Raw genomic sequence first — 23,006 nt, 5'->3', positions numbered from 1 at the left:
CAGTGGTGCAACTTATACTCCGGAGCGAGTTATAGTCCGAAAAATACAGTAATCATTAAATATGTTGTTTGAATACAAAAGAAAAAACATATTTTATTTACAATCTCAGCCATATATAACAGTCTTTGATTTACAGTAGTCATTTTCAAGGATCAGTCATACAGTATGTTCTACTTGCTAAGTCATTGTATCTATAAGGACTTCATCTATAAGTGCATCCTTATATGTCCTCTTTTTTTTATTAGAAATATGTTTGCACATGTTTTACCCTCAGGACTACTTAACCTCTGCAGATCTTATAATCTAATTGTCATTATTATTATATTCACCTCCTGCTTGACAGTGTTCCACTTAGAACTAAGTGGTGAAGCTGAACATGTCCCGTCTCATCCAACACTGAATGTCAGGTTGGAAGCGAAACAATTTTGCGGGGGGATTAGAAGCAACACCCTTTGCATCAGTTCCTACACACGAGCAGAGATTAGGGCTTTGGATCTAGGCAAATCCTAAAGATTCAGACTTTCATGTGGCTGACATCAGGCTTTCTCCTCACAGCTGGAGCGTTGCCTCATTCCTATCAACGGTGGCCAAAAAGACGATGCTGTGCAGATACTCAGACACAAATAACAAACACCTTCATTAGGGCACGCTGCTTTCAACACAGTCAGATAACCTCATCATCAAGGATTCCGCCTTGGATTCAGTGACACTGCATAAATCATCAAGGGTGCTTACACAGAGCGGTGCCTGCAGGTATCTCCCAAAGCACAGGGATAAAACATTTTACTGTATCGCAGGGAGAGTTCATCACAGAGTCACCGTGAAACCACATAAGACGGCGAATGACAGGATGGAGGTGTTTACGGCTAAAAGCTGACGACGGTCTCTGTCTTTGTCTCTCTGACCACGTCACAACTGGCTTCTTTGCTGCGTCTTGGAACTGAAATGAAGTTCAGTTTTTGGGTAGAGAAAGAAAGAAGAAAAACAACAAACATACGACGCCTCTGCTCTCCTTTTGACTTACACTTGTACAGTAAAGTCGTCATCAGCTGCCGTCTGTCTCTGTTGAAGCCCATATGTAAATGCTGACCTTTCTTAAAAGCAACATACGTGCCGACCTTTTCACCTAGTTGAGCGTTAGAAAAACAACGCGTACATAAACGGTCTGTTATCACGTCTTTTCATTAATAATTATTTGATTACCAAACAGACAGAATGAGGAAGTGGAGGAAGAAGCGAAAATTAATTAGGGAGAAAGGGGAAGAAGAAAGAGATAAATAAATATGACATACCCTTCAGGGGCTGGTAGGAAGAACCCACCCCATTGCCACCCCCACACACACACTCTCATTGATGGTGGCCGGACCCTCTCCCATTGTTAATTGGAGTCCTCAGCTGTATCCTACTGTCCTGCACTCTGGTGGCGCCCCCCCAAGGTGCAGGGAATTACAGTATCTGCCTTCTCTTCTTTATATTTAGGCCATTTGAGGTTGCGCCGTTTTAAAAAGGAAAGTCAAAAGATGCCATTCTTTATGAATGTCTGAGGGTATGAATGAGGTCGGCACTCCGCTTCCTCTGTACCCGCAGGACTTCACCTTTTCAAATATAACGAATGCCTCAATTAAAATCCCTTTCAAACACCGTGCTTATTTTTTGATAACAGTCGTCTTCTGTTCCCTCCAACACTGTAGCCCGGGCTTTCTCTCTTTGTAAAGTGGACATGGAGGGCAGACGGTCGCTCCTCCGTGCAGACACACGCAACCCAGGGACAAAGAGAGTTAAAATTAGCAACAAAGTGGAAGGTAAATAGAAGGAGAGATGCATGAAAACAAAAAGCGAGACAGAAAAGAGAGCCACGGGTGCATGAGAAAAAGAAAGAGAGGGAGATGGTGTGTGCTCATCACGGAGGGAGGGGCGGCTGCACGGCCTAGAATGATGTGAGCCAGTAGATGGCAGGGTAAGTACAGTAATATGGCCGTTCCCACTGTGTCTGTCTGACTTACATCCACATGTGTCCACTTTACATAAACTTTTCCAACATATTCTTTCAACTTATGCTGCTCCTAAAAACAATGACATTAACATACTGAACAAGAACATTTTGTCCATGCACAGAAGATACTTTCTATTAATATTATCTCCATTAATATGTATAGATTTCTGTAGTCTCATAAATGTATGAATTACAAAGACAAAAACTGCTTTTTGTCCGGGAAAAAAAGAATTCCTGCAGGCGTAAACTTCTACATGTTTATGTTTTGGCACTTATTTCTTCTCCTCACGTGGCTGCGCTAAGTGATATATCTCAATCTTTCCTGCACAGAGTGAGCTGATTTATTCTCTTTAGTTCTTGGGCTCCTGATAAATAGATAAATAGTTCCATTTCCATTTGGGCCACATTGACAGATGGACTGCGGGTGGCGTGCCTCGTACACGTTAAAGCTCTAATGGCTACAAGACCGTTTGTCGCCATTTGAGGCTCAAAGGGAAATGAAACTAATGCTGAATAATGTGTTCTGAGGCTATCATTAGCATCAGGATAGGTAAATGCATTAGGGCTCTATGGAAGATGACTGGCTTTAATAAAACACCACTTAAAGACCGCAAACAACAGCAAACGAGAAAATCTAAAAAACCTGTGCCCGCTCGCTTATTTAAGAGCCGTGGACATTATCAACATCTGAACTGTATGGTCGTGGAGATTAACTGCCTGGTATTGTTTAGTTTAGCTTCATCTTGGCTGCGTCCGATTAAGCTCTGGGGAGAAAAACAAGGACAGATTTTTCCATTCAGTAACATTGACTAATTAATAATTATGTCAATTCCTCCTGTCCAGCTCTTAGTAACATCCTGGTTCATGACCACGACTGCAACTGTGTTTTTCCTTTGTTGGTTTTTGTTGATGAAGGTAAACACAACAACCCTGCTCCTGTGTCTAGCCAATATAGAGCGTTCAACTATATTACACTGGAGTTAAATGGTGGTTTAGTGTGCACGCTGCACTGGGAGCAGACAGAGAGGGTAAAAACGTGCATCAGTCACTGTGAGAAACTAACATGCAGACATGTTGTGGGCTTCACTGTGGTTTTCAGGGAGAGCTCCAGCTGCCTTACACAGAAGAAACTCGCGCCGTTCTCCGAGAGGAGATATATTTGTACATTGCTCCCTACATACGTCTGTCTCTCGCCCACGCTGTTTTTCCTGGTCTCTCCTTCTCTTTTTCTTTGCCAGTCTAAACCAATAATGTATGATATCTTTATCTTGAGAGTCACGGTAATATCATCTAACACACAGAGTCAAAGGCAGAAAAGCCCAAAAGGCAAGTGGGGATGTCTAAGTGGATAGTCGTCCACTGGAGCGTCTCCTGACAATTACCAAAATGCAATGTAATGGTTTGTTTGTGATTACTTTGTGTAGAATTTGTCCCATTTCTTCTGACTGATGTTTATAGAGGAGTACAACAGCAAATTGGATGTTAAAATCCCCAGTGATCCCCTCCCTTACACATCCAGCACCTTGCTAGTAAATAAATCTCTCAGACTCCAATAAAATATGTTATTTCTTCCCTATGAATCATACAACATGGCAAGGGTTCATTCCTGACCACACTCCGTTGGCTGCAGGCTCTGAGATTTTTCTGGGAGAATTATATGATATATAAAGTAGGACAGTGGCTGTTAAACTCTGTCAGAGACTACATGTTCTCCAGCAGTATCTCAAAAACAAGAATATTTTTTCAATTAGATTTAGAGACTGTGTTTTATTTCCCCTTATTTAACTCAATTCACCTCATATTGCTCGTATATTTTTGGTCTGTAAAATAATATAACAAATGTCAGAATTATTTTACCTTATAATTTAGGTTTCAGGCTTCTTTATTGATGTTATTCTACCCCTGGGATTTTATTCAGTAAAATTGATGATTTTATTTTCAATTATAATGCTTTAAATCGGTGTCCTTAAACCAGCAGCCCGTGGACTGCATACTGTCAGCCGCAGAGTTAATGTAAAGCTGGAGATCTGCTCTCTACAAGCATTGTGCATGCTACTTGGCCAGAATTATAAACATATTTGAAAGAAAAATTACCTAGTGGCAGATTTCAGATTTGGGCTAAAAACAGATTCATTAAGTCATTATTAAATATAAATTAAAATATGTAAATATTTGACAATATGATCATTTAAGTTGTATATGTTTGAATCATTGATTCTGGTCATAATGTATATATGATTACTGTTGATCAACTGAGACTCAAATTGATTAATTAATTAATTAATATATAGATTTTTTTTCAATTTTTCATTTATTTATTTATTTATTTACTCACCTTTGACAGCGATCTGTCCCAGGATTTACAAGTGCTGGCCTTATAACCTAAACAGCGTTTTACTCAGCTGCTCTTCTCCACGTTGAGTCACAAAGCAGCCGACATGTGCGGACAGCCCCCCCCCAGTTTAAAGATGGTGCAAATGTTTGGGTGGCTTCAACCCTTTCAAATTAAATGGATGGCATCCCAACGATGCCTATCAAAATGATTAAAAATGGTGGAAGACAGCATGTGTGTGAAGTGTCAAGACGAGTCGGCACAGGCTAGACGACCTGCACCGAGAGCCGGGAAGCTTATTAGCATTTCAGTGCATAGCAACCTGCTTAGCCTGAAGCACTGATCTTAACTCGTTCTGTCCAAAACTGCACCTCTCTCTCTCTCTCTCTCTCTCTCTCTCTCTCTCTCGCTCGCTCTTTTCCCCTGCATTTGCAAAAAACATTCACGTCAAGCAGGTAGTTCACTCAAGTCAGGAATGTTTTTGTGTGTTAATGTCAAACTGGAGGTACTACATGTCGATGTCTGTTTATGCATTCACCTGAAAACCTTAATATTCTCCACACGATGTTTGGGGAAATGCTAAGATTTTGTATTTATTTTTTTGCCATCAGTTTGCTGCATCAGATTAAGACGTTGAAATAATTTGAAGCACTGGTTTGAAACTTTCCTACAGGAAATTTGAATTTCTGACGCATTTAAACAGCAGTGATCCTGCATTGTTTTTAACATTTTGTAGCAGGAAGTGTTTATTTCTCTGTCCAAGAAACCATTATGTTCTCAGGCTATAGCTACTTTTTTACCTTAGTGTTAGTATTTTTATGTGTGGAGATAAGTGCTTTGTCCTATTCTGATGGAGGATTGCCACTCATTCTTAGTAAAGTGCTGCAGGATAAAACCTGCCGTCGACAAGAAGTTGAATTTTGTTAACTCCACCTATTGTCCTGCAACATCAGCATTTTGCAAAAACTTCAAACTCAAAAAGGTGACTGCAACTTCAATTGGTTTGCACATCCATACGAAAAAAAAATATTGTGTATTGTGCAAATGTAACTATAGCACACTAGGTGGCCCTAGGAACTGTGTACTTTTGTTGCTTTTTGTAACTCAACAACTGTTGTTTTTTTAGAAAACAAGGACCTTTGAGACACTTTGTTTGCTTTGCTTTTCGTTCCTGTTCTGTTTCCCTCTTTTTTCACATTTTTTTTCCATCTTGATGCAAGTGCATCACATCTGGAGCTGGACGTTTAATTCATCACACTGGCACACCGTGTCTCGATATCAAGCATTTTACAGGACTTTATTGACTCTGGGTTTTTATGCTCTTCTTCATCCTGACAGTATAAAGAATGGCCTGACGGCGCTCTCCCAAGATTGGAGGCCATTTTGTGGTGGAGCTCTGCGTTCAACATTGTGACTAATGGGTAGCCCTACAGGACTATTGGAGACTTGGAAATATGCTTTTCGTTACAGTTACTTTGGAAATTTATATTTCATTACAGCCCTGCTTATTCTAGTGCAGAGAGGACACAGATGTGTTTGTGTAGCAAAAATGGGTTACTTCTAAAAATGATAATTAAACTCTCGTGATGTGAGAGGGTATCCTGTATTCCCAGAATGCCTTGTCTCACTGAAGCAACCTTTGGAGGGAGATCTGGGGGAGTCCTCCCACCTTCCTTACAGCTCCCAGCTCTTCAGAAGCCCCTTAGTGCATCTCATTGTCTCTACTGAGAGATAAGGTCTGCCTTTGCTGTGTACGATAGCTACCCTACCTTTGGCATGTGGTCGTTGCTAATTACTTTGAGCTGTTAAGGGAGACATATCTGGGGAGACAGGCAGGAGAAGGAGACCTACAAACCCACTTTAGAAGAAGTAGAAGCCGATTTTACGATTGCTTCGTATAGCTTTGTTTGACCCCGGTACGTATTGTTCTCATACGGCCAGTCTGTGTGTGTCGTTTTGTTCTGCTAAAGTGAATGGCTGAGGATGTTGAGGTCTGCAAACGGTGTTTTCAGTCCCATCCCATGTATTGCATCATGTCCTATTATAGGACACAGTGTTGATCACATTTAGGGCTGCGCTCCACTGTGTGTTTCTGTCTGTGTGTGAAAGAGAGGTTCTTTCTAAATGCCTCAGGAAAGCTGGTAAAAAAAAATCTTAGGCTCATTTGTGATCTGCCCCGGTGCAAGACAGTGACCTGGCAGAAGTCAAATGTGATAAATCCAGGCTTAGATGCGCTTTAGGTTTTTAAGGCAAAAAAAAGAAACAAAAGGACAAACGTAGAAAGAAATCATTAGCTAAACCAAAAACCAGCATAAATCAATTTGAAACAGTAAATTAGCTGGTATAAATCACTGTCCAGGCTTCAGTAAGCCACGGTGGCAGTGTCAGGGATCGGGTTTAGCAGACTCGCTGCCTGGTAAACTGCTCCATTTAACTCCCCTCCGACTCCCACTGGCTCATTGCTAAATAAGGATATCAATTAGGCTAAAGCACTCAGCAAAGGCTCCCAAGTTAACCATCAGCCGAGGCATGAATGGATCTTTGGGGATATTGACTGCTGCGGCAATAGGTTTGTAAGTGGGCTGACCATGGGGTAATTAAAGCAGCATTATCATGTTACGCAGTTTATGGTACTTCTGTGGCTCTATGTGCCATCCATGCAAGACAGTGGAGGATGAAAACCAGACAGATGCAGATGCTGTGTTCTCAGGGTCAAGCAGGCTGCGTGAGAAGAAAGGTCACTCCTGGGTGTGTGTTGTACTTACCTTTAAGTCTAATTTGAGCCGATTTGGCCGCCATCAGCTGTTTTTTTTTAAAAAAAAAAGCCTTTCATTTTCAATCTTAACGCTGCCAATATTTAACCATTCAACTTCTGTGAGTAAGACTTACATCTGAACATGATGTGAAGAAAATCATCAGGAATAAGCTCAAGCCAGCCCACTATATGAGGTGGCCTTGATGTATGTGCAATTACAGCATAATTACGGTGATAATTACTGTACGGGTAAGATTAATAACTTTATTAGCTAAAATGGTTCACTTTTAAAAGAGGGATATGTATACGTTGGTCTGGTGGAACTAAATTTGCTCAAAGTCAATTAACGCGCTGATTGTATGTCTCATTACTCACGTGTTTCACCTTGCAAAGGCACCTTGAGAAGCTAAATTTAAAATGTAAAAAGGTCAGAAAGTCCCCCGTACAATTAAGGCAGGAATTTCTCAAGAATTTCATCACTATTGAGAAAATGACTATTTTGGCCAATTTAATGAGAAAGACCTAGTTCAAAATGAATCCCTGTGAATGGCATGCTGAGTCTGTGGAACATATTTCAATTACCACAGGAGAGGTAACTACAGTCTACACTGACGCTGTTCATTTATCCCTGACGGGTAGGTTTCCGCGGTTGTTTTTTTGTCAAGGAAGAGTGCGGTCCGACTGTGATTGGACTGTTCGACAGCTGGCCCTTTAAGCTCCCTTGATACAATAATAACTTCTCCTCTTTAATTTAGCCAAGCTAGCCGCGTTGTTGTAAAGGGCTAGATTTGTTTTATCAGGACCTATTAACCATTTCCCTCTTATTATTAAATGCATGCTCTCTAATTTGCAATTTTTCCAACGTGATGTAATTATGATGTATCAGTTCCCTCAAATAAAGGCCCTGTCCTCTCTCGGTGTTAATTTGAGTGTGTGAACTTTATACTTTGAACTAATTGGTTGCTGTCGAAATCCCCCTGAATGTGAGTAATTTGATCAGGTATTCCATAACCATTGTACAATTTAATTTGAGTAATTTAATTGGATTTGACTGCTCATTTCTGGGCCACTCTCCACTCAGGAACTGCAGAGCTGCAGAGGTGTCCTGAGGCAAACATGGGCTCTAACTGCCACCAGTCGCTCAAACCAACAGAGCTGGAAACTTCCCACTAGAACGCCGAGCTGGTTCAGACACTGGACAGCTGTTTCACTCTTCACATTTATTTATTTGTCATTTATTTATTTGACTTCTGGCACCGACTCTGCTGTGAACACATCATCGGGGAAAAGGGATGCAAGGATGAAGTCTTTATCTTATGCTCAAGCTTTTTAAGGGACTTCCCACTGTGGTACAGTGGACTTTTCTCTGTCTTTAGACTCAACAATCTTGTTTTAGTCATAGCACAGATCCACAGAGTTGGAGGTAGGAGATGAGGCTGTGGAATACACAGAGTAAGAAAATGCCTCATGGGTAAAAGAAGGATTCTCAGAGTAGATACTGATATAGAGAGAAACTGGGAGAGAGAGAGAGAGACAGACACCCATGGGCAAGAGTGGCACTGTCATGCCCAAGTTCTCCTTGTCCGCCCCCTACTGCCAGAGACGACACTGCCGCTTTGCATCCGTCTTATGTAGTCATAACAGCAGGTCCTCTAACCCAATTTATGACCTCCACCCTAGCCGGGGTATATAGGAGTTTAACAATGGGCGACTCTGTAGGGAGGGAGTACGTCAAGACCTCACCGAGCAACTTCCTCATCTATTATTTCTCTTTTTATATATTGTGTAGAATGTGTCTTTTCTGGGAATTCCACAATAAAATGACTGTTATTTATCATTACCAACCTCTTTATCATTTAGTCAATAAAAGGCCTCTCACTCTCTCTCCCTCTCCTTCCCTGCATCGCGCTCTGGGAGTCAGATATCTGTATTAGTCCCCCTGCCTCGGGGCGAGCCGTGTCACAAGCTAAATCATGATCAGCTATGGCTTTCTGGCTAAATTGTGTATGAAGGCCGCGGGCAAGAAAAGGTGCACATGCTTATTATTGCAGACACAGAGAGAAAGCGACAGAAGTTTGCGCACACACATTAAAGCCCACATAAACATACACATGAACGGGGCTGCGATAAATCGCGGTGGCACATATCTGCGGACGTGGGTCATGAGGATTTGTGTAAATAGTCACAAATTAATGTGTGAGTGTTTGTATTTGCATGCAAATCAGCACAGCACATATTATATTGTGAGTATAGTGAAAATAAAGAGAGCAATGACACATCTGTTAGTGAGTTAACAAGGACGGCGCAGCCTTATTTCCGTATTAACATCCTTTATGTGACATCACACTAATATTTACGGTAACCAATCGCAGTTTTTATTCCACGATTGTGCCAGAGGAGATCCTTAAATACAAGAGGTTAAAAGAGTGTTGCAACACTCCCAGGAGGAACCTATTGGCAGAGTGACTTTGGGAATTAAAGAAATGAATCCTGTTTAGCAGCAATTCATTTTTGTCTTTTTATTGACGGTTGATCGTAGGATGAAGATTAACTGGAACAAATCAAAATGAGGTTAACATGAAAAAGACACACTGCCGCAAAATCAAGTCAGGAGTTTGTCTTTATTGCAGTTTATTGAGGGTTTGAACACTAAAACATGCAACTACACTGACATGATAGAGTACAACATTAATTTAAGAAGAAAAAAAGTAAAAAAAAAAAAAGAAAGATCACAATGTGTTTCCCTGAGTTTGCAAAGCAGTGGTTAAGTAATAGTAGTAAAAATTGTCTCCTCTGCCTGGAAAAAATGTTCCCCTTTCACCCACAACTTTTGAAGACAGTACACATAGTACACACCTTGCCAGCAGTAGTTACATTCCTTGCCAGCAGGGGGCTGTAATCTCTGTTGTGAAAGTGAAAGCTGAAGAAGAATTTTGTGGTGAGGAGCACTCATTATAATCTAAATACTTACAGTAACTCTCGTCAAATCCTGATTCACCCCCGTGAGTGTGTCACATGGTGAGAGCAGAAAGAAAACAACGTTGTCCAGTCATCAGGTCAAATATGCTCCTTAAAGGTCTCACCCAGACAAACATAAGACCCCAACTTTGGTTGAAAGCTCCCCACTGAGCCAGAGCAGGATACGTGCATGCCTGACAGGAAAAATCCCTTCTAATTCCGACTAAACATTTCAAGCTGAGTCGGTTCCGCTCGCTAACCAAGCATACAGGACTTGGTGTCCCCTTTAGGACATTATCACCTTGTCCAGTTCTCTGGAGGGTCCTCCTCTCCCCTGTGGGCCAGAACTTCCTGCTAGCACTAATTAATTAAGGGGGCAGGTTGGCCACAGTGGAGTGCGGGCCCAGAGCCTTTTCAGCAGCTAGCAGACAGTATATGCCTGGAGACTCGGTGCCTCCTCTCCCAATAATACCTGCACATCTTGCAGACGTAAATGGGAACTGGGGAACAGTTATTCTGAACATAAAAACGACACTGTACAAGGAAACGCTGTAACTCTAAAACCTTTGTGTTGGCCATCATTTCATTTTTTTACTATGCAGGTTTAATTAATGTAATAAATATCACACACACTTGGAATGTCTAATTGGAAGCAGCACGTGTGATAATAGTACCAACCGCCTTTTTGATCCAGTGACCTTAGTGTTTTAAAATACACCGCCGAACACTGGTGCACAGCCCTGCACCACAACATTAACACATTGTTCTTGTACACGAGGAAAAAATAAGTAAATAAATAAATAAACAAAAGGGAAATGGAGCTGGCAAGCAAGTTGGGAAATAATACAACCACGTTTAATGAAAGGTTAAATTTTCATTTACTCACTATTGAGTGAGCTGAAAGGGCCATTATTTATTGTATTGGCATGATGTGGCCCATTAGTGCTGTATTGGAATTGGTTCGGTTTCTGTCTCCCCCCCTTTCACTCTCACTCTGCTGCTCAGCGCTGTAACATTGCTCCAAGGTAAAGTTTGAAAGAGAAAAAAAGGACTTGTTTGTGTGTATGTGTGTATATGCATGTGTCCACATGTGGTGTGTACTGTAAGGTACAGTAGACTGTAGTGCAGGTCAGCACGCCTTCCCTGCTGAATTACCCGTTATTTATTTGTCCATCATCTGCATCTTTACATATCAAGTGGGGACTCAGCCATCGATCTGTTGTTCCCATGATCCGCCGACACGTCGATGACAATCTAATTCCGTTCAACAGATTTTATTGGTTGCTCTCTCCGCAAAGTGACAAGACACATTGCAGCCGCGTGTAACCTAATGAAAGGCTGCTCTGCTCAATTCAGATTAAGTCACGACCACAGCAACACAGGGCACGTTCATTTAAAGAAGCTTTTCTAATTGGAACCTTGGAGGAAATTATTACAAATCACAGAAACCCCACTTTGGACTATTTACCTTATTAGCATTCCAGTATACATAAGATATAATTGCATTAATGAAGCCACATCTGCATAATTCACTTCTAACAAAGGGGCCCTCGGGCCGTGCTGTGCAGGAATATTGAAACAAAAGATCAGGTCAATAGCTTAGAGGTTAGCAGTGTAAGCTTCTATGCATTTGTCTTATTTTGAATATTTTATATTAAAACATGATTAATACTGTCGACCTGAGGGTCAGGAGTTTCGTAGTCTCACTGCTGTTTGTGAGTCGTTCTCTGCTGTTGCTGCATAGCTTAACGCTCGCGGTTTTGCATAATGGCAGATACTGTTGAATATATGCCTGTGTGTACATTTATACACACTTCTTAGGTTTTTACACAACTTTAAAATAATCTAAATAAATCCTTACTAGCATCTATATAAACATGTTTTGTGAATTGTAATTTTCTCTCAGCCCTCCCTTATGTGAATACTACACACATCTGTAAAGTACTGCTGATGTTTGTCTTTTATCTTCCACTGGATATCAAAGCTTCTATTGCTTTGTATTCACAGCATGTAAGCGGTAATTCCCTGTAACTACTCGTCACTGCTTTACCTCCTCTGAATTAAAGAAGTGGACATTCATTTATGCTAAGACGGTACATAGGATCTAAATAAAGGTTTCAGAATCAGCACTGTGGTTTTAGAAAGCTAAATAAGAGTTTTTAAAACACAGGGCACCAGCTGAGCGCAGCTTCAGATTGACTTTTGTAAAGGCTGGACTCTCAGTGTCACATTCACATTTAAACATACGCTGCACTCACCCATACAGAATGGGGAGTAACAATGTCACAGAGGTCACTGTGCTAAGTATGGCAGCGCTACTGTGAGTGCCATCTGGCGGACTCAGATCAAGGTTATACGTCCAAGATCTGTGACCTGAACCAACTCGGCTCATTTGCTGGATCTGTGTCACTTGTTTTGTACGGAAAGATAGCGCGCCTAATGAAATGCAGCGCAAACGAGAAAACTCTAATTTCGGAATTCCCTTGGGATGCGACAGATATACAACAATTATGGGGACAGAGGACATAGGTTCGTGGTAATGATGAGACTATGGCTGACGAAATTCAATAGTCGACGCCTGGGACTTACACAAGTGTTGACAGACTGAAAAGATGACAAAAAAGACTGCAGAAGTACCGAAGAATAGTGTGAAAAATAGTAATATATGTGTTAAATATGTAATACAGATAGATAGATGGACAGATAGACAAACAGGACACAAAGAAGTATATTTCCTACAGTCGTACAGTTCGTGCTTCTCCCTCCGTCATACAGACATTGTTTACTTCCTGTTTCCTTTACTTAAACAGCATGCAGCTTTATAGCCATGTTTTCTCTTTGTCGGTGGCTGCGCCAGCATCCGACATGAGCTCCCTGCCACTTTCACAGGCCGTAAACATCTGGGAAAGTCCTTTCATCTGGTCAAAGTGGGGGAAACAGGGGCTCTGGATTAGTACCGCACTAAAAACAGGCTCATGCTCTTGGATTAGAAAGCTTCGAGCCTTCCACTGAGACAACCTATTTTAAAAAATGCTGAAAGAAAAAAAAAAGGAGTTTACAGGCACACCACACACCACAAATTAAGGTTTTGCTCCAGAAGGCAAAGTTTGTCCAGAGTGGGCTCATTAATTAAGCTATTTTAGGATTGTACTTTTTGTATCTACTTCTTTACCCAGTTATAAAATTGTGACTTTATGGTAGTTATTAGCCTGGCACACACAACACAAGTCGATAAGTATATGTTAAAGGCATGCAAAGGTTGGATTGGAGTAGAATTAATGAACAATTTTGCAATAAAATTTCAATTAAAGCTTGTTGTATTGTTATCCACTAAAGTGGTCAGGTAAAGTACATTTAGCAGAAGTAACGTTCTTATCTATATACGGCACACATAAATCTCAAAACAGAAAACTTTTCTACCAATGACAGCATGTAATACATGATAAAGAGTACACAGTACCTTGATTGATTGGAGACATGTTTTGAAGTTGGAAAAAAGAGAATCAGTGTGTTTTTTTTTTGCAGATCAGATTTACTGTATGTACATGTAGAAATACAGCAATAAGACATTCAGCCTCTGGTGAGTAGGAAAAAAAAGGACTGGGCCAAAATATAGGACAGCTACTGTGACAGCTTTACTGGATAATGTATGAGTGATAAAGGTTGAAGATGACAGCAGAGACGGCCAGCGAAAGTCACATGACAGACTTAGAACACTGTATCCCCGTGGCATGAACCTAATCCTGCTGTAATCTGCTCCGTGCTTTTGTTTTAAACTTGGCTGTAAAAATCCAAAGGAACAGTCAGTCAGAGTTGGTTGGCTTCGCGGCAGACGTGTCATGCCTCAGTCTGCGGAGACTCGTGTGGACGTGGACGTCTGCTGTGTGTTTTATCTCATTGAAAGGGCAAGTGATTTTCTTTCACTGCTGTGTCAGGGTTGAGATGGACTGTGGTTCAACAACATTAATATTTAAGGATCATCAGCAGCAGGCCTCACGCTCATCCATTATTTGGATGCTTGCTGACACTCACAGATTGTTGTCCCCGGGTGACACGCAGTAATACTCCGAGTAATACTCCATATAGTGAAATTTTAGCATTGCTCATATAGGTGAGGAGCAGCGGTGGGGCTGTTTGGGGTGGACTTTGGTTCAGCTTTAGTTGGACTTAGCTAGGATGAGTCGTAAGTGCGTTTCGTTCAAGGCTACATAGCGCGGCTGTTTTGTACGTTTGTTCCGACAACACCAGAAAATGATTTCATGGACTCAACCTGGTCCGATTTCTAATTTTAATATTACTAGCTCCAGCTGTGCCCTCATTTCACCTCCCACCACTCTAGCTCAGTCTCCACAATATGCCGGAGTCGAGTATTGACCCGAATCAGTTCCTGTACGTGTTGCGGAACATTATATCTTCATCTGGACGGCGTGGTAAAGGTAAAGAAAGGAGAGAACACACAGCCTGCCATGAAACATGACTTTGCTTATGCACTCTGCTGCACGCCCAGGCGCCCACAATGCTCGTACATCAAGTGCCGGCCTTGTCGCTTGCTTTATTGAGAGGGAAAACAAAGGGTTGAGCTGTTTGGAATCATTTTTTTCTCAGGACGATTTTTCAAAACAGCACCAAGAGCTTTCCTTTTGGGGTTTAGGGGTGGCCAAGGAGGAGAGAATGGGCGATAAAATTGATGAATGGCAGATTGATGGATTTCATTCCTCTGCTGAGGAGAAAAACAAGAGATGCACACATTTTAGAAAAAAAAAGTTGTGGAAAGAAACTTGTGACTGATGTGGATGCTTCATAAGACATACAGATTATACTGTATTTAGCTTAAAGGAGAGGTACTGGTTGTGGGGAGTTGTGTGCAGAGAGACTGCGATCAATAAGTTAAAGAAAAAGTTAACAATAATGAAGGTATGATAAGTTGAAATAAGAAAAAGTTAACAATAATGAAGGTATGTTGTGTGGCATTTAAATTAAATTACTCCGTGTTGCCTTTTTGTTTCATTAGCACTCGTGTTTTTCTGAGCTGATGGATTAAAGGCACGACATGTGACGTCACCACTGGATGTTGCAAAGGTCTAAACATTGAATCTTTAACATATAACAACGACGCCAACCACAGTTTAGCACAACTTGGAAGAAGTACTGATCAAAGTAATGAGACATATCTGTCAAAGTTGACCATGAAAAGTTACATAAGGATACACATCCCTTTCAGTGCAGCACTGACAGAAATGCCTCACTTAAATGCAGAGCTCAGAGAGAGAGAAAAAATGAGTTTGGACAGTGCTGCTGAAATTTTAATCCCGCTATCATAAAATATAAATTAGAATACATATTTCACACGCAGGCTAGACAGGTCAGGCCTTGCTGGTACACCGATCTCATCAATCTTCTTTAAGCTGGATCTCCTTCAGAAAGGTGAAGGCTGGAATCACAGCAGTCAGATCCCTCTGATGAAGTGTCCTCTGGCCGTGCATCAGTAGAAGTATTAATGATAGTCGATATTTTACCTGTGAAAAAACAACTTCAGAGATTTTGGAGCTTTAATTCACTCTAACCTCAGATGTTCCGTCTAATTCTGTGCTGGAATGTGTGAGGCTGTTGGTTTGTTGGTTCTGTGTGAGTTGGCTGTGATATGTGTTCAGTCTGTTATTCTGGGGAGAGACCGGGCCAGTATCTGTGTGTGGGCTGATGGTCTGTCAGCTCCTGTTGTAACACCATCTCTCTCTGTTGCAGTCTCTTAGATTGAACAGTGTTTCCCCGGTGTTTTTACAGCCCGTGCGGTTGCCCAGACTATGGAGAACCTGAATCGGAGCAGGGAAGCTCTGAGGAGTGAGGCCCTCTTTGTGGCCGTCCTGCATGTACCACAGCGGTCTGGCTGAAGAGCACTTAATTTGTCCAATGCTTAGTGAGCTGTTCAGCAGACTCTCCTAGCATTACCTCCTGTGTTGTCTTTTGGGTTTTCCACCTCGGAACCTTTTAGTTGCTTCTCCAGGTGTCAGAGTTTTGTGTAGGATTTATTATTTTTTTCGCCTGTAGCTGTGTGATCCACTTTTGTTTTGCTAGTTTTTTGGACATCTGCTGGGAGGCAACAGTCATTTTAACATTTCCAGTATTTCTGACTGTTGTTCTGCTGGTTGTACCAGTATACAAGTGTAAGCAAGTAGGAAGTACTGAGGGCAGGGAGACGTAGGTCAGATTAGATGTGTTAAAAAAAAAAAAAACAGCAATCCATAATATTAACTTAACTGGGTATTTATCCTGTATCAGATAACATGTATGTATAATGAATGTTGTAACAAATTAATAGGTTCTCCAAATTAAATTGCTTTTTTTTATTGTCAAACACTGTGCTGAACCACCGTTGCTTCTTCACCTTTTAACTCCTTCTTTTAGTCAGTACAAATCATGAGCCATTAAACAATGTGTTTAGTAAATTGATCTCCGGGAAGGAAAAAAAAAAAAGAACGCAGTCACCAACAGCCACTAATGAGTTCTCATTTGTCTCAGAGAGTGGGCAATTGACAGAGTGAGCCGCCCTTCATCCTTCTTTCTTCTCCTTGTTTTCTTCATTTATTTCCTTTTTTCTCTGTTCATTTTCCCTCGCCCACCTTCCACCTCCTTGTTCCTCCCAACAGTGGTATCTGTATCTGTCCGATCGTCGATTGCTGCTGCCATGTTCCCTTCTCTCCTTCTGCCTAATGCTCCTCTCCCCCCTTGCCTCCTAAAGGACACAGGTGACTGAACTCATGACTGTCCTGCATCAGAGGATGATACATAACAGCTCGGCCTCAAATGACAAATCCAGCTGACACTGGGACAAGAAGAGACATATTGATTTTTCAATGATTAATAAGTGGAAAATAATTGTGTTTCATTAAGATGGATGGAGTTTCATTTAGTCCTGTCTTCTCTTCTTCACTTCAGCACCAGGCGAGCAATCAAATCTGCAGCTACCACAACCCATTAGCCTGCTATGGCAACAAGGCCAGCCACGTGTGTTTCTCCCAGTGTGTATTTGTGTGTTCAACGCGTGGTAAAGATCATTGTGAAAACACAGGAGGGTGTTCCTCTCAAAGGATTTCATTTCATTTACTGGCCTGCAATATACTCAATTGAGACCTGTCACTGAGCACATCTCCGCGTCCTCTAATTACGACATTGTTATTATTATTGACGATCATTCAACGGCAGTTAATTATTATTTCTAAAGGTGAGGAAATTATTGTTTTTTTCAATTGTGGAATAGTTTAATTTTTTCAGGTTGATAGATTTTTAGAAAAAAACAAGTTGTTGAAAACATCAGAACGACAACATTTTCATCAGATTATGTCTTATAAAATAAGTGTTACTCAATGATTAATCAACAACAAAAATGCTTATTCAACAGTCAATCAGTTTAACCTTTACTTGTTCTTTTCCATTTGTTTAATAAGTAAAATATTGCAGTAATAGATGGAGTAAAACTGTTTAAATAAATGTTAATCCTTGTTTTGCTGTTCATATCAGAATTAAATATATAATTGTATTAATTCTCAGGGCAAACATAGTCAGGAACTTTCCAGACAAATATTTTTCTACTGCTAAAAACTATTAACTTTATACATAGAGCGGCATTTTAAACATTTGGTTTGTTGGATCTCTGTTGGTCCACCTTTAGACCTCTCTTCAGGTTTGTGTTTTAACTTCAGAGTGATTTGTTAGCCGCGGGGCTTTTCTACTGAAACGCTGCACTTACTGTAGGTTTTTTTTTCTTCTTTTCCTCAGCAGCTTTTTATTTGAAGTTCCAAGGTCCAAATGTCAACCCGTTTTGTTGCCATCAAATTTCTCCTCGTTCTCTGTGTATAATATGATCTCTTACAACTGTTGTTCAGTTGTGTACTGTGGTCCAGACTGGAACCAGTGTCAGTGTGTTGATGTTTGTGCTGCAGGTTCTGTGGAATCACAAAAGAGATCTTCAGTGTACAGAGTGATGTGCTGTGCAGATCTGGAAGGTTTTTGGCCAAAAAAAAAAAATTTATTTGTTACTACTAGAGATGCTAAAAATGTGCTGTTATAGATGTGTACCTGTCTTGTTGTGGCCTCATCATCTGATTTGGGTCATATTAAAAACTGACATTGTCTGCTGTGATCAAATATGGCTTTAATTAACCACAATAGCATTAACTGACCCAGTGTCTTATCATTACGTGCGATGAAGACACAGGGCAGGACCTGGGTCTGAATGTAGGTATCAAGTGTGCTGGGGGGAGGGGGGGTTGCAACAGCCCGGCCCTCCATCCCAGCATCCCTGTGCATCACTTTAATGTTCACATAATGACATACCCTCCAAGTTTGTGTCATGGGCCATCAACAATCATAATTGTAAACTGATTCATTGACTGATGTTGTCAACAGTGCTACTGTCAAGAGAAACTGATGCAGCAGAAAGAGAATAGGGCGCTCTAATGAATATATCAATAACCAGTGACAGGTGACGGAGTGCTCCTGATGAAATTTCAAATAAGCCCTAACACCTCTACAGGATGTCATCATTTGTTTTGCCACAGCATCTTTTGCCAAGGCAAGCAAAAAAAAAAAAAAATACAATTAACTGTGAATGCGAGAGTTACATCACAAAAAAAAAACAGACTTTCAAATCGGTATCATTAATCAGTCGTACATGAACATTGTGATTACTTAATGTTAATGATCGGTCTGCATGTTGTGCTGGACTCGACTGTGGCTACTTGTGAAGACGTCAGTGTCTCAGCAAACCCGTATGGAATGGTGAAACGATTCAACATACGCGCGAACCTGACACGGTTTGGGACCAATTTGTCGTCCTTCGCTCCGTATGAGTGTTTGTGTTTGTCTTTGTGTCCGTATATAATCACCTGCACTCTTCACAAGAAACACTAGCAATACATCAGCCAAATGAGGTCGGGACAGGGCCATGATCCATCACCCAGTGTCTAGTCTAACAGCCAAGCTAATGGGAAAGGAACCTATGCAACATTCATGTGGGTTGGCTGCCAACAACACATGGACCTGAGGTATTGATGGCTGACCTGGGAGTGACCATCACTTTCAATGTAGTTATGAAATTATAATTAAAGTGAAATTGTTCTCTATTACCATTGAGGCTAAACAGTGACCATAGTGTACTGTCATTATCAAGAAGAGGACACAAGGCTCACTGAAATTGGAAACAGCCCAGCAATTTAAATAAAAAAAAAGTACTTCTGTGCTCAAAATAACATTACAAGTACAAAACTCCTGCTTTCTTTTGCAATTCTCTAGCAAATGATGTCGAAACAAATCTTTTGGTAGTAAATCTAAGCTGTTGTTGTCATGTCTGTGTGTTTACTACGTGTATTATTATGTAATATTGAGTGATCTCACATAGACACAGTACTATACATGTATAATGTATGGTATATGTTTACCTTTAAATCAAGGGAGTTGTTGAGCTACCTTAAATCAGTAGAGCTATCCTTCACTGTTATCCTTCATAGTGTCATCTGTGATGATTAAACAAACCTGGTCAAAAAGAATGCAATTCAGTGTAGACCAGACAGCATCATATAATGACATGCATTGATCCTCAACTGTCAGTCATGCAGTATTGATTGCTGAGGAAATGTTTTTTCAACTACTGCATTACACAGATATTAATGCTTATTATACTGTGTACACGTAAACATATAATGTGCAGTGGGTCCTGTATGAACAAAGAGTTCCTCTACATTTTTTACCCGTATTTCTCCTTGTCATGACTTGTAGGACAATGGCAACCCTGTTCCCAAGAGAAACTCAATTGACTGGAACCTCTGTCATTTAACACACTATTAATTGACTAATGTGCATCACATCACTGTGTGGCATAGGTAGATGAGGACCACGGAGCCTTAGCAGAGTGGATTATGGGAAATTAGCTGAAGCAATGACGAAAAAAGGCATGTTTCTTTTTTTCTTTTCTTTTTTTAAACAACAAGAACGCACATTCAGCTACGGTAGGGGCGGATGTTGGTGTTTGAGATTATTTGTTCAAAGGCGATTATTCTAATCTCTTAATTCCAGCATTATGGGACATCTGCTCCAATGCTCTTTCTAGTTCCATTTCCCCAGACAAGTGCGTGCAGACGAGACTTCATCAATATCATTATTCACTACATTGTTTTAGTTAAACAGCGCCTGCATGATTAATGAAAAGGCAAAAGACAGTGCACGGCTATAATTCTCACAAATCAATTACTCATGCTAAGGAGGCCTGTGTTGCAGATCAGCCATTATACAGTTAATCATACGCTTTGAATGGGGTGCATGAAGTCACTCATTCACTGTGTGGGTGTGATAATCAACACTAATCTATAAACTGCGTGCTTGCGAGGGAGAGTCGCTGTACGTGGAGGCAATGTTGCGCAAATTCTGCGCGAGGTCTGCGCTGCTTCACATATAGTAAAAATGTAAAGTGTGTCCATGTAATTGCATTATAGACATTACAGGTTGCTTTTCTTGGTTATCGCCTGACAAATAAAGAAGCGTGCATTCCACATCATCCTCCCAAACACACACCGTTTACAAGTGGGAGCCCCCGACTGCGTGAGCTGCACTCATTCCTCCTGCCTACCATTAGCATAAGAGGCTTTGAATTTGAATATCTCTGCTGGCATGATCATCAAAGGACAGTGCTGATGACAAAGTAATCCCAAACACTTTGAAAACTTATTTTACTTACTTTATAGATTATGATGCAGACGTAGATTATTAAAGTTTTCTTCATCAATAGACATTTTGGGAGCACAAGTGTTTTACTTTCCTCAATTAACGTTATATAATGTGTATCATTTTATGTCATTATTTCTATTAATGGATTTTATATCACACCTAAATTGGAAAATGTGAGGTCTGTCAGTCTCCCTTCCCTCCTGCCTGTGTTTGCTGCTGTAATCAGTGTCATTACTCTCACCTGTGTCACCTGCTGTCCTGGGTATATAAACCTCCCTCCTGCTCGCTGTTCTTGTCAGGTCATTGTTTTGTGGTCAAGCTATGTGTTCTGTGTGTCTTTTGTGTCGCTGTTCATGCTGTTGTTGCTGAATTTTATGTTTAAAAAATCCCATGTGTTTTTTTTTCTTCCTGTCTGTGTGAGAGAATACACTGTTTAGTTTAGATATTCAAATGAACTTTCTGCAACTGAGCTCAGTCTGCTGGGTGCTACGTTTGGGTCAAAGTTTTAACTCTTCCCTTGTGATTTGTGTACCAAATTAAGCCATGCATTTTCTAATATTCTTGAAGTTAGGATAGTATTTTCTGGCCTCTTCTTGATGCAGAATCTCTGAACGTCACATTCCAAAGAGAGAATGGCTCAGTATTTCTTTCTTTCTGTTCTACTAACCTTAACACAAAGCCTCCTGCTTCTGTAGCTGGTTCAGAATTCCAGTATGAATTGCATTTCACAAAAAGTGGAATTACAGGAAAACCACTTACACCAGGACACAGTTTGTGTGTCTTGGTGTATCACACATTGGACATGGGATTTAGTATTTACTGTAAATTGTACTGTAAATACACAGAAAATACATGCTTTATGGAATAAATACTCACTTAAATTTACTCACTTTGCCCTGGGGTTATCTTTTTCCTATATTTATTTTTATCCCAGTTTTCCAGATCCTATGTCCCCCGCCTCCCCCCTTTCTCCCTTCACACTAAGGTGTATGGGTGTACAGTGTATGGGAACGGCGATGGCATGTATTGTCCCTGTTTGACAGCGCTTCACCAGATTATCTCTGTGTCTTGGATTTCCTTCAATCTATTAACCACAATGGCGTATATTTAGTGATTCCTAACTTTGCCTTAGGCTTCTGTCAGTGTAACACAGCAGTGAAGGTGGCAGCGTGGAGGAATCAAACCCAGGCTTTGTGGTCGTTTATGTGAACTGAGAAAAAGGAGAAGAAAAAAAACCCTGTTTACATTAGATACAGAAATCTCCAGTAATTTTGGTGAATAACAGTGCAGCAGCAGGAGAGCCTTTCAGAGGAGGGAGCATTAACGCTGCTGTCACTATTTTCAGATAATCTGATGGTTGACAGCAGGTGTGTGTGAATGTGAGGTGCTGTTGTAGCACTTAAATGAATGTTAAATTACAGTGTGTTTAACACACTGTGCTGTTTGAAAATCACTTGATTTTTCTTTTTTTTTGTTTTTTAACTGAAAAATTTGCCAGTTAAAGTCAGGAAGTAGATTTTTTTTTCTTTGATTGTACTACATTTTATGGGTCAGCTAAATTGAAAATGAAAGAAACTAACAAACAAAAAAAGCTTATCATCTTAAACTGACTTGTAGTTGACTAAGTAAAAAAATACAACTTGTAATGAACTTCAGTTGAGAAGTTGAGAGTTTTTTTTTTTTATCTAATAAAATAATGCCATAACATTATAACAACATGATACAAAGCCAGTCTGGGTTCTTTTGACTAAAGTTGACAGTTAAAGACTAAGGGTTTTTGTTGTCAACTTGTATTATAACTATTACGGTATATTTCCACGTTGTGTACTGTAGGTTTATGGTAATAAAAACCAGAGGTTTAAGTTCTCACCGTTTATGTGACCAGCCGTGGCGTTGCATGATTAATGGCAACTCTTTCCAGTTGTGACGTTTGCTAATCAACCTACAGAGTTATGCTGCAGATTTGGGAGCAATTACGTCCACACACTGAGCCCATATTTACAGCACACCCTCCTACGGGGGCACACACACACACACCCACCGCGGCTTACTTTCACACACATAAACGCACACAGTTAGGAACACATCAATTACCACGAACAGTGTTTTACATTTAATCTTCTTATTGGATCCTTGTTAATGTTGACTACTTCCTTCCCCTGCAGTTTATTTTGCTTTGGTGCATGTGGCCTCTGCTCTCAGCCAGTGTTGGTGGAGCAGGCCATCCATAACCAGCTCAGACAGAGGAGGGA

General features: G+C 40.7%; 1 long non-coding RNA gene across 3 annotated transcripts in view; it reads left to right on the top strand.

Moving 5' to 3' along the window:
* Positions 1-19,233, top strand: part of LOC103376950 (uncharacterized) — a 44,666-nt gene extending 25,433 nt beyond the window's left edge. The window contains exon 5 of one of the 3 annotated variants that reach the window (XR_521351.3): positions 16,972-19,233. This is a non-coding gene — a long non-coding RNA (uncharacterized LOC103376950). Of the gene's footprint in view, positions 1-5,663; positions 9,804-16,774 lie in introns of those variants that run through there. The other 2 variants (XR_003049378.1, XR_003049379.1) reach the window with 2 other exon arrangements.
* Positions 19,234-23,006: the final 3,773 nt, after the last annotated feature.

Source organism: Cynoglossus semilaevis, chromosome 3 (assembly GCF_000523025.1).
Source record: "Cynoglossus semilaevis isolate Cse_v1.0 chromosome 3, Cse_v1.0, whole genome shotgun sequence".
Lineage (NCBI taxonomy): Eukaryota > Metazoa > Chordata > Actinopteri > Pleuronectiformes > Cynoglossidae > Cynoglossus > Cynoglossus semilaevis.
The sequence above is the reverse complement of the archived record's forward strand: the minus strand, read 5'-3'. Positions and strand labels throughout refer to the sequence as shown.